Here is a 12,733-nt window from a genome sequence, read left to right on the forward strand (position 1 = left end):
AGGGCAACCGCAATGCTGATGCGGCCCTCAATGAAATTGAGTTTGACACCCCTGCTGTAGGAGAAAGGTTCCCTGTTTTTCTATGATTCTGTTAACAATTCAGACAAACCATTTTCCTTTAATTGAAATGATGTTGAATTAGAAGGATGCATCTTATTAATTCTACTGCCCCCTTATTTAAAAGATTCCTTACTACTAGATAACATCACTTTATCACAAGAAGCTGTAATTACTTGTTTTTCTCGATATGTAAATCTATCCATTGTTTAGGGCTTAACTGCCACCTAATTTCGCCCTCCGGGTGAAATTCAAGGTGTTGGTAATGACTTACAAAGCCCTACATGGCATGGGTCCAGATTACCTACGGCAACACCTGCGGCCAGCGTCAACTTCCCTCCAGTGCGCTCCCACAGAGAGGGCCTCCTCAGGGTGCCTCCGATCAAAGAATGCCGATTGGTGGCCCCCAGGGGGAGGGCGTTCTCTGTGGGCGCGCCAGACCTGTGGAACCGCTTGCCGGATGAGCTCCGGATGGCCCCCGACCTTCGCTCCTTCCGGCGCGATCTAAAAATGTATTTATTTGAGCAATCTGACCTGGTCTGATGGGTTAGGGTTGGGGTTTTAAATATGTTCTTAATTATTGTTTTAAATTTTAAATTTGGGCATTATATTTAATTGTTTTTTAACATTGGCTTCCGGTTGCCCTTCGGGTGAGATTCAAGGTGCTGGTGATGACCTATAAAGCCCTAAATGGCGAGGGTCCGGGATATTTGAGGGAACACCTGCTGCCAGCATCAAGCTCCCTTCGTCCAGTGCGCTCCCACAGGGAGGGTCTTCTCAGGGTGCTGCCGGTTAAAGATTGCCGGCGGGTAACACCCAGGGGTAGGGCCTTCTCAGTGGGTGCGCCTGCCCTGTGGAACCAGCTGCCTGCAGAGCTTAGGACTGCCCCCAACCTCCGTTCATTCCGCCGGGACCTGAAGACCTGGCTCTTCAAGCTCTCTGGCCCAGGCTGAGAATTTTTTTTTAATTTTAATTTTAATTGGGTTTTTTACTGTTCTCAGGGTTTTATTTAATCTTTTTTAATTTGTTTTAACGTTTGTATTGACTCTCTTTTAAATGCCCTGTAAACCGCCCTGAGTCCTTCGGGAAAGGGCGGTATATAAATCTAAATAAAATAAATAAATAAATAAATAAATAAATAAATTTTATATTCTGTTTTTTAATATTTATTGCCCTGTACACTGCCCTGAGTCCTTCGGGAGAAGGGCGGTATAAAAATATAATAAATAAATAAATAATAAACCAAATGCAAGTACCACGCATTTTCAGAGTTGTTATGACCGATGGGCTTTTGCTCCTACTCTAATTGGACTTTAGTAACTTATGTGTTGGTTATCAATACAGATCATTTCAAATGGCTTTTCAATCATTAATCACTTGCATCATTAAGTAGATAATTGCAAACAATTTTGTACTGTTTTCCTATCTCTGCCAAACAGTCCTGACACCCATTTCTCAACAGAGAGCAATGATGGACATTATTTCATGTATCAGTAGCAGAACAGAAGCCCAAAGATTTACAGCTCCAGTTTTTTTCCAGCCATGTGCATATGTCTCTCCATATGTTCTCCACTATTCTGTGATTATGGGTGTTGGACTGAAGTGCGGAGACTGACAAATGGAATTTCAGCAATTTTTTTCCACTTAATAAATCTGCTATTCTATTAATATACTGCTGCTCTTTGGAATTTATGTGTGAAATACCTCAACAATGCTCCCTCTGTGTTAGACTGTCCTGGAGCAGTAGTTAAGATATGATGGACTTCTGCTCTTTAAAATTTACAACTTCAGCTCAGGCACTAACAAAGATGATTAGGGGACTGGAGGCTAAAACATATAAGGAATGGTTGCTGGAATTGGGTATATCTAGTTTAATGAAGAGAAGGAAGAGTGGGGACATGATAGCAGTGTTCCAATATCTCAGGGGCTGCCCCAAAGAAGAGGGAGTCAAGTTATTCTCCAAAGCACCTGAAGGCAGGACAAGCAGCAATGGATGGAAACTAACCAAAGAGAGAAGCAACCTAGAACTAAGGAGAAACTTCCTGACAGTTAGAACAATTAACCAGTGGAACAACCTGCCTCCAGAAGCAGTGAATGCTCCAACACTGAAAGTTTTTAAGAAGAGACTGGACAGCCATTTGTCTGAAATGGTATAAGGTTTCCTGCCTGAGCAGGGGGTTGGACTATATGACCTCCAAGATCCCTTCCAACTTTATTATTTTATTTATTTATTATTATTATTATTATTATTATTATTATTATTATTATTATTATTATTATTATTATTATTATTATTATTATTATTATTATTCATCGCACAGCCAGATGTTCAGACTGGATTTGGCATTTTTGTCTATCTATTGAGTCCTTACCATGGACCTGGGATAGGCAGATGTGGATGTTTGATGATATTTCAGATATCGTTGCAGGATGGAAGCAGTTCCTAGTTAGGCTGCCTTTTGCAATTGACTAATGGTGAATTTGTCAATGCCAATGGTGTTCAAGTGGTGCTCCAGTTGTTTTGGGATTGCACCCAAGGTGCCTATTACTATTGGTACTACCCTTGCTTGCCTTTGCCACATTCTTTCTATTTCTATTTGTAGATCTTTGTATTTTGTTATCTTCTCCAGTTCTTTCTTGTCTATTCTGCTGTCTCCAGGCACTGCCACATCCACTATCCAGACTTTTTTGTCTTTCTTATTGACAATTGTTAAGTCTGGGGTGTTGTGTTGCAGGTGCTTATCTGTTTGAATTCTGAAGTCCCAGAGCAGTTTAACTTTATCATTTTCTATGACTTTCTCTATTTTATGATCCCACCAGTTCTTGCTTAGAGGCAAATGATATTTCTTGCAGATCTTCCAATGCACCATTGTTGCTACTTTGTCATGCCGCCGCTTGTAGTCAGTCTGTGCAATCTTCTTGCAGCAGCTTACCAGGTGGTCCACTGTTTCTTCAGCTTATTTGCATAGGCGGCACTTACTGTCTGTTGCTGTCTTCCCAATTTTGACTTTGTATGCCTTTGTCCTTAAGGCTTGGTCTTGTGCAGCCAGAATTAGTCCCTTGGTCTCTTTCTTCAACTTTCCTGCTCTTAGCCATTGCCAGGTCTTGTTATTATCTGCTTTCCCTGCTATTTTGTTGATGTACTGGCCATGTAGTGCTTTGTCTTCCCATGCCTCTATTCTGTTCATTTGGTCTTTCTTGTAGGCCAGTTTAGTCTCTCCAGTAGTCAGTAAGCCTTCCTGATATACTAATTTCAGTGCATCTTCATCATTGTCTTTCAGATATTCTTCCAAAGCCATTTTTTCTTCTTCAACCATCTGAGTACTTGCAACATTCCACGTTCACCTATTTGCCTTGGTAGATAGGTTCTGTCAATGGCACTGTGTGGATAAAGGGCATGATTCATTGTCATTATTTTTCTGGTCTTCCTATCCATTGCTTTTAGTTCTGCTTGAGTCCAGTCCACTATTCTAACTTTGTATCTAATGACTGGAATTGCCCAGGTGTTGATTGCCTTCATGGTATTTCCTCCATTGAGTTTGGACTTTAAGAGTTTGGACTTCACTCTTTTGATGTATTCACCTCTAATCTTTTTCTTGACTTCAGTGTGCTTGATGTTGTCAGCTTGAAGGATACCCAAGTATTTGTAGTAATCTTCCTCATCCAGACTCTTAATGTTATTTTTGTGGGGCATCTTTATTCCTTCAGTTTTCACTATTTTTCCTTGTTTGAGAGTAAGTGTGGCACATCATCATCATCATCATCATTGATTCATCTTCCCAATATTTATTTATGCCTTTTCAACTATCTTTTCAATGTTTTTAAAAGAAACATTAGCCAGGCTTATGCTTTCCAATAAGCTGTGTTTTAATCATGGCTTCCTTAGTTCATAAATAATCATAAGACATAACCATGGTTCAGAAGCCACAATGGTAGGATTCATGATTTAGCTAAGCCATCAATTACTTTAACCAGGACTTATAAAATAAATTACAGTGATTTTGTTCTCACATCACAAGCCAAATCCAAATGAATTGCATTATGGATTAATATGACAAGTGGATCCTGCCATGGAATGAGTGGGACTTTTCTGAAGGCAACAATTCCATGCACTTTTCTGGAAATCATCCTGTTGAATACAAATCTGTATTTCTTCATATACTAGTTAATTTAGAAGAAGCAACAAGCAACAAGAAGCTACCTCTACTTGATGGATAATCTGGCAATCTGAGAATGCTGAAGCCAAGCGTCAATTTGTTATAAAATTCCTTGTGGAATTTGGAGAGTAGGGCTGTCCAACTTGGCAATGTTGTGCAGGATCTGAGGTGTTGCTTGATAAAGAAATACAGGAAACTAGAAGTTGCCTTTAAGCTTTTATTCAGCTGAACAAAGACGGGCCCCTCTAAAAGAAGCCCTGAATGACAGAAAATCCCAATTTTTATACTTTTTGATTACACAAGCAATCCACCCAACAAAACTGACACACATAAGATAAAGACTTCACCCAGAAAGGCTGCCACACTGTAGATAAGGGAGACAGCAGAAGTAGCTAAACATGTTCTCTTTTGGGTGTTTCCCTAAAGACACCTTATGTTCCCGGGTGGATTAGGACATTGGGTGTTTTCCTTGCTGTCCTTTCATGATCCTGCATCCATGACTCTGCAAGTGCCCAAAGACAGCAGGGCCATCTGCACATATTCACAATTCATACTTCCTATGCTGTCCCCTAATTCTGGGTCAACAGGAACTTCAAGACTTGTGGATTTCAGCTCCCAGAATTCCCTAGCCAGCATGGGCCCCAGCACGTATAGGACAATGGAAGTTATAGCCCAAAAACATCAGAGTACCTGATGACTTGACTATATGCCACAGAGCAAACCTTGTATTTCCAAACTGAAGATCCGAGATTTATTTCTTGCATGTCCAGTTAAGAGATGATGATAACAGTTGATGAGAGAGCTCCCATAAGATGTAATTGTTTTTACTATTTTTCCCAAATATTCTTTTTTTTAAAAAAGCACAAACTTTTTATGCAGTCTTTTATTTTCTCTTTTCTGTTATGAATAAATGATAAAATTGGTCTGAGCAATAGCTGTATACTTTTGGTTCTGGCATGGAATGTTCCTTTTTATGGAAAAATGTGATTTCATAATTTCATTCTGACTCATACATGTCCTGGCATGCTGTTTTATGAATGACTCATTGTAATGGCAATCTTTCAGTGATGTCATTTGGAAAGGATGTTTCTGCAATCATAATTCATAGAAAAGGTTGGTACTAGTCTTGTTAAAATAAAAGGAAATAGCCCAATATAAAAAAATGTTCCTCTTTAGCTTTTTAGAATTATTTATACAAGAGGGCTCTTATTCCCTCAGTTAAAACATGTAATAACAATGGGTAAAGTTAGCGCTGTGGGGGAAGAGTGACTAGCAAGCTTTAAAAGAAACTAAACAACCCATTGCACCATTATTTTAAGAGATGTTTCCTTACCTAAACAGAGAAGCAGAATGACCATAGGTGAGCAAAAAAAAAATCAATGGAAGGAGGAGCAGCTTCTGAGGCCGTTTCGGCTTCCCCATTGAGTATCCTTGTGAGAAGCTGGCAGTGAAATGTTATGAATCTTCCTCCCTCCCTTTGTTGTGATTCAGTGTCAACCTGTGTGTTATGTATGCAGGCACCTGCATAGCAACAGCCACCAGGGGGCGTTGGCCTGAACGGTTTTGGCGGGAAACCCAGTTTCGGCGGGAAACCTAGGGCCAACCCCATTGGCTGTCCGCTTACCTGGCCGGGTATTTAAGGAGGCCAGGTAGCCCTCATCCCTCAGTACGCTACCCCCCTTCCAATAAAGAGCTGAACACGTACTCCGGCTGGCGTCTCTTCCTCGCGTTGGACCCACTACACAATAGTGGCGACGAAGGTGGGATTGCTGCCGACAAGGAGCTGAAGTCACTGGGGGAGCGCTCCATGAGCTGAAGGGAAAGGCATTTTCCTTCCTTCTTCCCCCCCCCATGACCGCCAGCCGACCTGACCACGCCGGTCATCACATCCGCGACCAAGACCGCACCAGCACCGCGATGGCGAGAGCCGGACAACCCCGCGAATTCGACATCCGCCACCCCGAGACATGGGCCCGTTACCTGGCTCACGCTGAACTGTACATGTGATTCAATCAGATCTCGGAGGACGGTGTGAAGGCGGCCGCCCTGCTCTGCATCAGGGGGCCAGCGCTCTTGGAGATCGCCACGAACCTTTTCGCCCAGGAGGCCATCAACACGGTTGCGTACCGGGACTTCGTGGCCAGGCTCAACGCCCACTTCAAGCCCCGGCCCTCCAAAGTGGCCGCACGGTCACAGTTCGAAAAGAGGGACCAGCGCCCCGACAAGTCCGGTGCCGAATTCCTTGCCGCCCTACAAGAAGCCGCCGTTGCCTGCAGGTTTTTGAACTTGGAGGAGCGGCTGCGGGACCGGCTGATTTGCAGCCTACGAGACAGGCGGCTGCAAGAGTGCCTGTCGAGAGAGGAGGTTTCGCTCCAGGAAGCCGAGGACGCCATCCTGGCCCATGAAGCGGCCTGCGGGGCCGTCCAAGCAGTCCAGGAAACCCGGACCGGCAGCCAGGCAGCCAGCATCCACCAGCAAATCGCTACAGCCGAGGACGACCAGAGCATCGACCTCCTCCAGCGGAAGTCGACCCCCGACCAGCGAACCAGACGCCCAGACAAGCCCAGGCCTCCCAACAACACCACCAACCCTCAGAAGTGCGCAGGGTGTGGTGGGAACCACATGCGCAGCCTCTGTAAGTTCCGGTCAGCCACGTGTTGGGCCTGCAAGAAAACAGGGCACATAGCTGCGGTCTGTCGTAGCTGCCGTCCACAAGCTGCAACCGGAGGAATCACCGTTCAAAGGTACTGGGGCCCCGACCAAAACGCAAATCGGCTATGTTGAGAGCCAGCTAGCCATTAACCACGCGAGTAGCCACCAGCTGCTCAAACCCAAAATTAGACTAACAATCCGCTTGCAAGGCGTCCCTTGCAGCATGGAGCTTGACTCCGGATCAGCGGTCTCGATCATTTCGGACGAGACCCTTAACTACATAAATAGCCGGAGCAAGCAGCGGATTAAATTACGGCCTACAAATTTAACCCTGAACGACTTTCAGAATTCGCCGGTCAAGGTAAAGGGGGAGGCTACCGTCTCGGTGGGGTTTAAGGGTCGCGAAGAGCACCTGGTGGTTGTAGTGGTAGAGGGCCGGAGAGCCAGCCTGGTCGGCCTAGACTGGTTCGAGGCCCTGGGAATCGCAGTCACTGGGATCCACCGGATCCAGGGGGACTCCGTCGAGGCCGTCTGCAAGGAGTTTGCAGACGTCTTCGACGGGACGCTGGGCAGGTACACAGGGCCCCCCATATCGTTCAAGCTTAACTCGAATGTTCCCCCCGTTAGGGTCTGGCCGCAGCGAGTCCCCTTCGCGCTCAAACAAAAAATAGAGTGCGAATTAGATAAGCTGGTGGCCCAGGGAATCTTAGAGCCCGTAGATGGGGGGGAGTGGGAAACCCCCATCGTCACCCCCCTCAAATCCAACGGGGAAATAAGGATCTGCGCCGACTACAAGTGCTTGGTGAACCACGCCCTGAACCCGCACGCTTACCCGGTCCCCATGGTCAGCCACGTTCTCGCTTCCCTCCAAGGCGGCACCATCTTTGCAAGGCTCGATCTTGCGCAGGCGTACCAGCAACTCATGGTTACTAGGGCAACAGCTGACGTTCAAACCATAGTAACACACAGGGGAGCGTTCTGGGTGAACAGGCTGCAGTTTGGGGTCAGCGTTGCTCCTGGCATTTTCCAGGAAGTTATGGAGAAGACACTCAAGGGCATCTCAGGAGTCTGCCCCTATTTTGATGACATCCTGATTGCAGGAGCATCAGCAGAAGAACTGGCAGGTAGGCTCAGGGAGGTACTGTCTAGACTGCGCACAGCTGGCCTCAAACTCAAGAGGGAGAAATGCAGCATAGGTGTTCCCTCCACAGAGTTCTTGGGGTTCAGAGTAGATGCCAGGGGAATCCACCTGACAGAGTCCAAGGTGAGGGCCATCAAACTAGCACCCACACCCTAGAACAAGGCAGAGCTACAGGCATTCCTGGGCCTGTTGAATTTCTACCATGCATTCCTCCCACACAAGGCAGCCATTGCAGAGCCACTCCACAGGCTACTAGACAAGCAGGCAGCATGGGTCTGGACTGCCGCCCATGGCCAAAGCTTCAGGGCCTTGAAAGCACTACTGTCGGATAAGTCCACAGTAACCCATTTCATCGAGTCCAAGCCCATTTGCATCGCATGCGATGCATCCCCTTACGGTGTGGGCGCAGTACTCAGTCACCTGGAGCCCAATGGGGCGCAAATTCCCATAGCCTACTCTTCCAGGACGCTTTCTGGAGCAGAAAGAAACTACGCCCAAATTGACAGAGAAGCCCTGGCAATCGTGGCGGGAATCAAAAAATTCCACAATTATCTGTATGGCAGGGAGTTCACTGTCTACACGGACCACAAACCACTCCTGGGCCTGTTCACGACAGACAGGCAGACTCCCCAAATTCTGTCCCCCAGAATGCTCCGGTGGTCCATCTTCCTTGCAGCCTACAATTGCAAGCTGGTGCACATGCCAGGGAAGGAGATGGGCCATGCAGACGGTCTAAGTAGGCATATACATAGAATGAAGGCTACTGCTAAGCTTGTAAGCCGCCCTGAGTCTTCGGAGAAGGGCGGGATATACATGTAATAAAAATAAAATAAATAAATAAATAAATAAGTAGGCTACCCATAGACACCCCTGATCCAGCCCCAGCCCCAGCAACACAGATCCTAGCACTGCAGGAGCTACCAGAGTGCCCAGTTCATGCCAAGGACATTGCCAGCCACACAGCCACAGACAACATCATGAGCAGGATACACTCATGGGTTTGCACAGGGTGGCAGGACAAGTCCCCGGGACCTGAGTTCCAGGCCTATTTCACCAGGCGTAATGAGATCTCCACGCTTAAGGGCTGCCTCCTCTGGGGAAGCAGGGTCATCATTCCCACCGCAGTACGGGGCAGGGTATTGGACTCCTTACACGAGGGACACCCGGGGGTGGTTAGGATGAAGGCTCTGGCCAGAAGCTACCTCTGGTGGCCGGGGCTGGACAAGGACATTGAGGAACGGGTCAAGGCCTGTTACACGTGCCAGAGATCCAGGCCTGAGATGCCACACGCACCCATGCACAGGTGGGAGGCCACACACACACCCTGGTCCCGGATCCACATTGACTATGCTGGGCCATTTCAGGGCCAACTGTTCTTAGTAGTAGTGGACAGCCACTCCAAGTGGTTGGAAGTAGTCCCTGTTCCCAACATGACCTCGGGGAGGACAATCCAGGTGCTCAGAGCTCTCTTTGCCACACACGGCCTCCCTGATGTAATTGTGTCTGATAACGGGCCTCAGTTTACTGCTAATGATTTCCAGGCGTTCTTGAAGGCGAACTGGATTAGGCACGGCACCTCCGCGCCCTTCCATCCATTGACCAACGGGCAGGCTGAACGGATGGTAAGGACGACCAAAGATGCACTCCGGTGCATCATTAGCGGGGACTGGCATCACAGACTGGCAAAATTCCTACTCGCCCAACACACCACACCATGTGTTGCTACAGGGAAGAGCCCAGCAGAACTTCGATGGGGACGGCGTCTCATCACCAAGCTGGACCGCTTACACCCGGACCGAGTAGCAGCTGAGACAGTTAGACCAGCATCATCATCAGCATCATCAGCATCACATTCATCACCATCATCACCAGCACACAGGGTCCTTAACATGGGGGACCTGGTCTGGGTAAGGAACCACGGGGCTGGGCATCCATGGGTTCCGGGGACAATGGTTGACAAAACAGGACCCCTCTCTTACATCGTGGGGGTGGAGGGGGACAGACACATAAGGCGACACATCGACGAGCTCAGAGGAAGGGTCCCTGAGGGCCCAACAGGGAAGCCACACCCCAGGAGAGGTCAGCCCAAACAGTAACAACACAGAACAGGAACCAGAGGAGGAGGGCCTCCTGAACCCAACTCTGCTCAACCCAGCACAGAGGCCACAAGAACCAGCTGTCCAAGCCCAGGGCCAAGCCACACCCAGATGGTCCACCCAGCCCCACAGGACACCTGCCTACCTGGCGAACTATGTGTGCAAGTGACCACCACGCAGTTGTATTTTTTGTTGACACACGGTGTATATAGTTATGTAGCTAGTTGCAAGTTGTTATTGTTGTTATGCGGTTCTTCTCTAAGGGGGGAGGGGTGTTATGTATGCAGGCAGCTGCATAGCAACAGCCACCAGGGGGCGTTGGCCTGAACGGTTTTGGCAGGAAACCCAGTTTTGGCGGGAAAGCTAGGGCCAACCCCATTGGCTGTCCGCTTACCTGGCCAGGTTTTTAAGGAGGCCAGGTAATCCTCATCCCTCAGTACGCTACCCCCCTTCCAATAAAGAGCTGAACACGTACTCCGGCTGGCGTCTCTTCCTCGCGTCAGACCCACTACACAATACTGTGGTTTCGGCAGCTGAGTCGGACAATTCTGAAGAGAGGAGGAGGAGGGGTTTGGAGAGCCTTTGGTGTCAGAGGAAGGTTCTGATGCACCGCAGAACTCTTAGCCTGGCTCCTCCCATCTTGTTCCTCCTCAGACCCAGCTGTGTGAGCATGGATTGGAAGAAGATGATCCACAGCTGGCTCTGTTCAGGGACGCTAGGAGCAGGAGGCAATCTAGCAGAACTGAGCAGACGAAAGCAATGAGGCAACTCAGGAGAAGGCAATGAGAAGCCACGCCTTGGGACTGCTGTTAAAAGGGGAATGTGTGGGAGGTGCTGGTTGCTGAAGGCAACCGTTTGAAGAGCTTCTGCGAGAGTCCTGGTCTGTTATTGTTTAACTCTTGTTTAACCTTTTTGGTTTAAGTCGTTTGAACTTTTTGTTTAACTTTTGTAAATAAATTTGGTTGGGTTAGTTCCAGCCTGTTGATTATAAAAAGGGGTTGTCCCTGACATTCAAACAAGGCCGGTCGTAGGCTGGAACAGAACACCCTTCCCCAGCAGCAGCGCAGTAGTGCTGAACCAACAAAAAAAAAAATCCCTGGGAGTAAATGGGTCCTGGCATTCTGTAAGTTAGCCCATTTGAGCTATTTCTACTGATAAAGTTTTCCTTATGATGAAGATGCAGTATTTTGCCCAATTGAAGCTTACAAAGTATCAAACAGACATAAGAGTTTAAGAAAGAACTTATGATTCTCATACATTTTGCCCATTGTTGAATTATAACTGGAAGCCAAGTAGAAACAGGCAAGCTCCATTTCACATGGAAAAGAAGGGCACTGTGTTGTTTGCCAGACTTAACAATTGGGTGACTTAGAGTAAATTTATTGCCATTTTTCTAGCTGTCTTGAATTAATGTTAGAATAGAGGAAATGTGAAAATGTTGTGGAACACAGAATTATTGCATAAACTAGACTTGTAAACGTATATATATATTCTGCATAACTTTATTAAAAATGTATAGGGTTCATATCAGAGCATAGATTTTCAATCTTTGACACTCAAACCGTATTTAAATGAATGTGGAATTCTTCAGATTTATCCTTACCTTTCAAAGTTGACAGCATTCTTCCCTCAGTCCCCCTGGAATGGTGTAAAAATGTTGGTGGATTTCCCTGGATATGATAGTTAATGACATTTATTTTTTTACATGTAGTAAACTTGAGTTGATATGGCTGTGAACATGCTGGAATGTAAATCTTCAATCAAAAGCTTTCCCACATAGTAGTTGGGATCCTATTGGCTTGTGGGTAAATATGCACTCAAAATCCTTCTCCAGTAGTCCTAGCATGCTGACAGGAGGGTAATCTTACATCCAGAATCCTAAGTAGCATGGATGGACAAGGTGAAAGCCTATCATCTGTGTAAATGGATACATCATAAAATGGGAAGGTTTAAATCCTGAATCCTGTGCATGTCCATATGTGCATGTAAATTTCAGGTACTGTACAAGCCTTGCTTTCAGAATAAATTAAAATGCTGAAGCTGAGCTCAAGAATCAAAAGACAGATGTTGTCAGAAACTATCCCTGCAGAAAACAGAACACCTCTGTGGGCTGCAGTAGTTTCTCCATGGTACAGTCTCAAAAAATATTGAAGACAAAACTTTCCTTAGAGATTACATCAAGATAGACGTCAAGTTTCCGATGTATGGGCTTTTCAAGTGACTCTGAGGCACTCTTTACCTTAAAAGTCCTTTATTAGTCTAATACACTGGCAAATGCTTGCTCGAAGAAAGCTGGAATCTGAAATCTCCGCCCCTTGCACAATATATTAAAACACAATTCTCCTAACTTCGAATGTTATTGCTTGACAATAGAACTGAAGAATGAGTTAAGCATTAATAAACTGGCCAGCAGATGGAGCCTTTTGCCTAAAAGGACTTAGTTTCTTCATACCTTATTTGGTAGATTTTACAGCCAAGATCAATCAACTAACGGGACAAATCAAGGAGAAGGTTTATGAAAATGCAGAAAACAAAACTGTACAACTGATTTTGTGGCATAATTTGGGAAACCATTAATGCTCACTAAAAAAATGCTGGAGAAGCAGTGTGGTGTTAGACTAAGAAGGAAA

This window comes from Vipera ursinii, assembly GCF_947247035.1.
Source record: "Vipera ursinii genome assembly, chromosome: 5".
NCBI classification, from domain to species: domain Eukaryota; kingdom Metazoa; phylum Chordata; class Lepidosauria; order Squamata; family Viperidae; genus Vipera; species Vipera ursinii.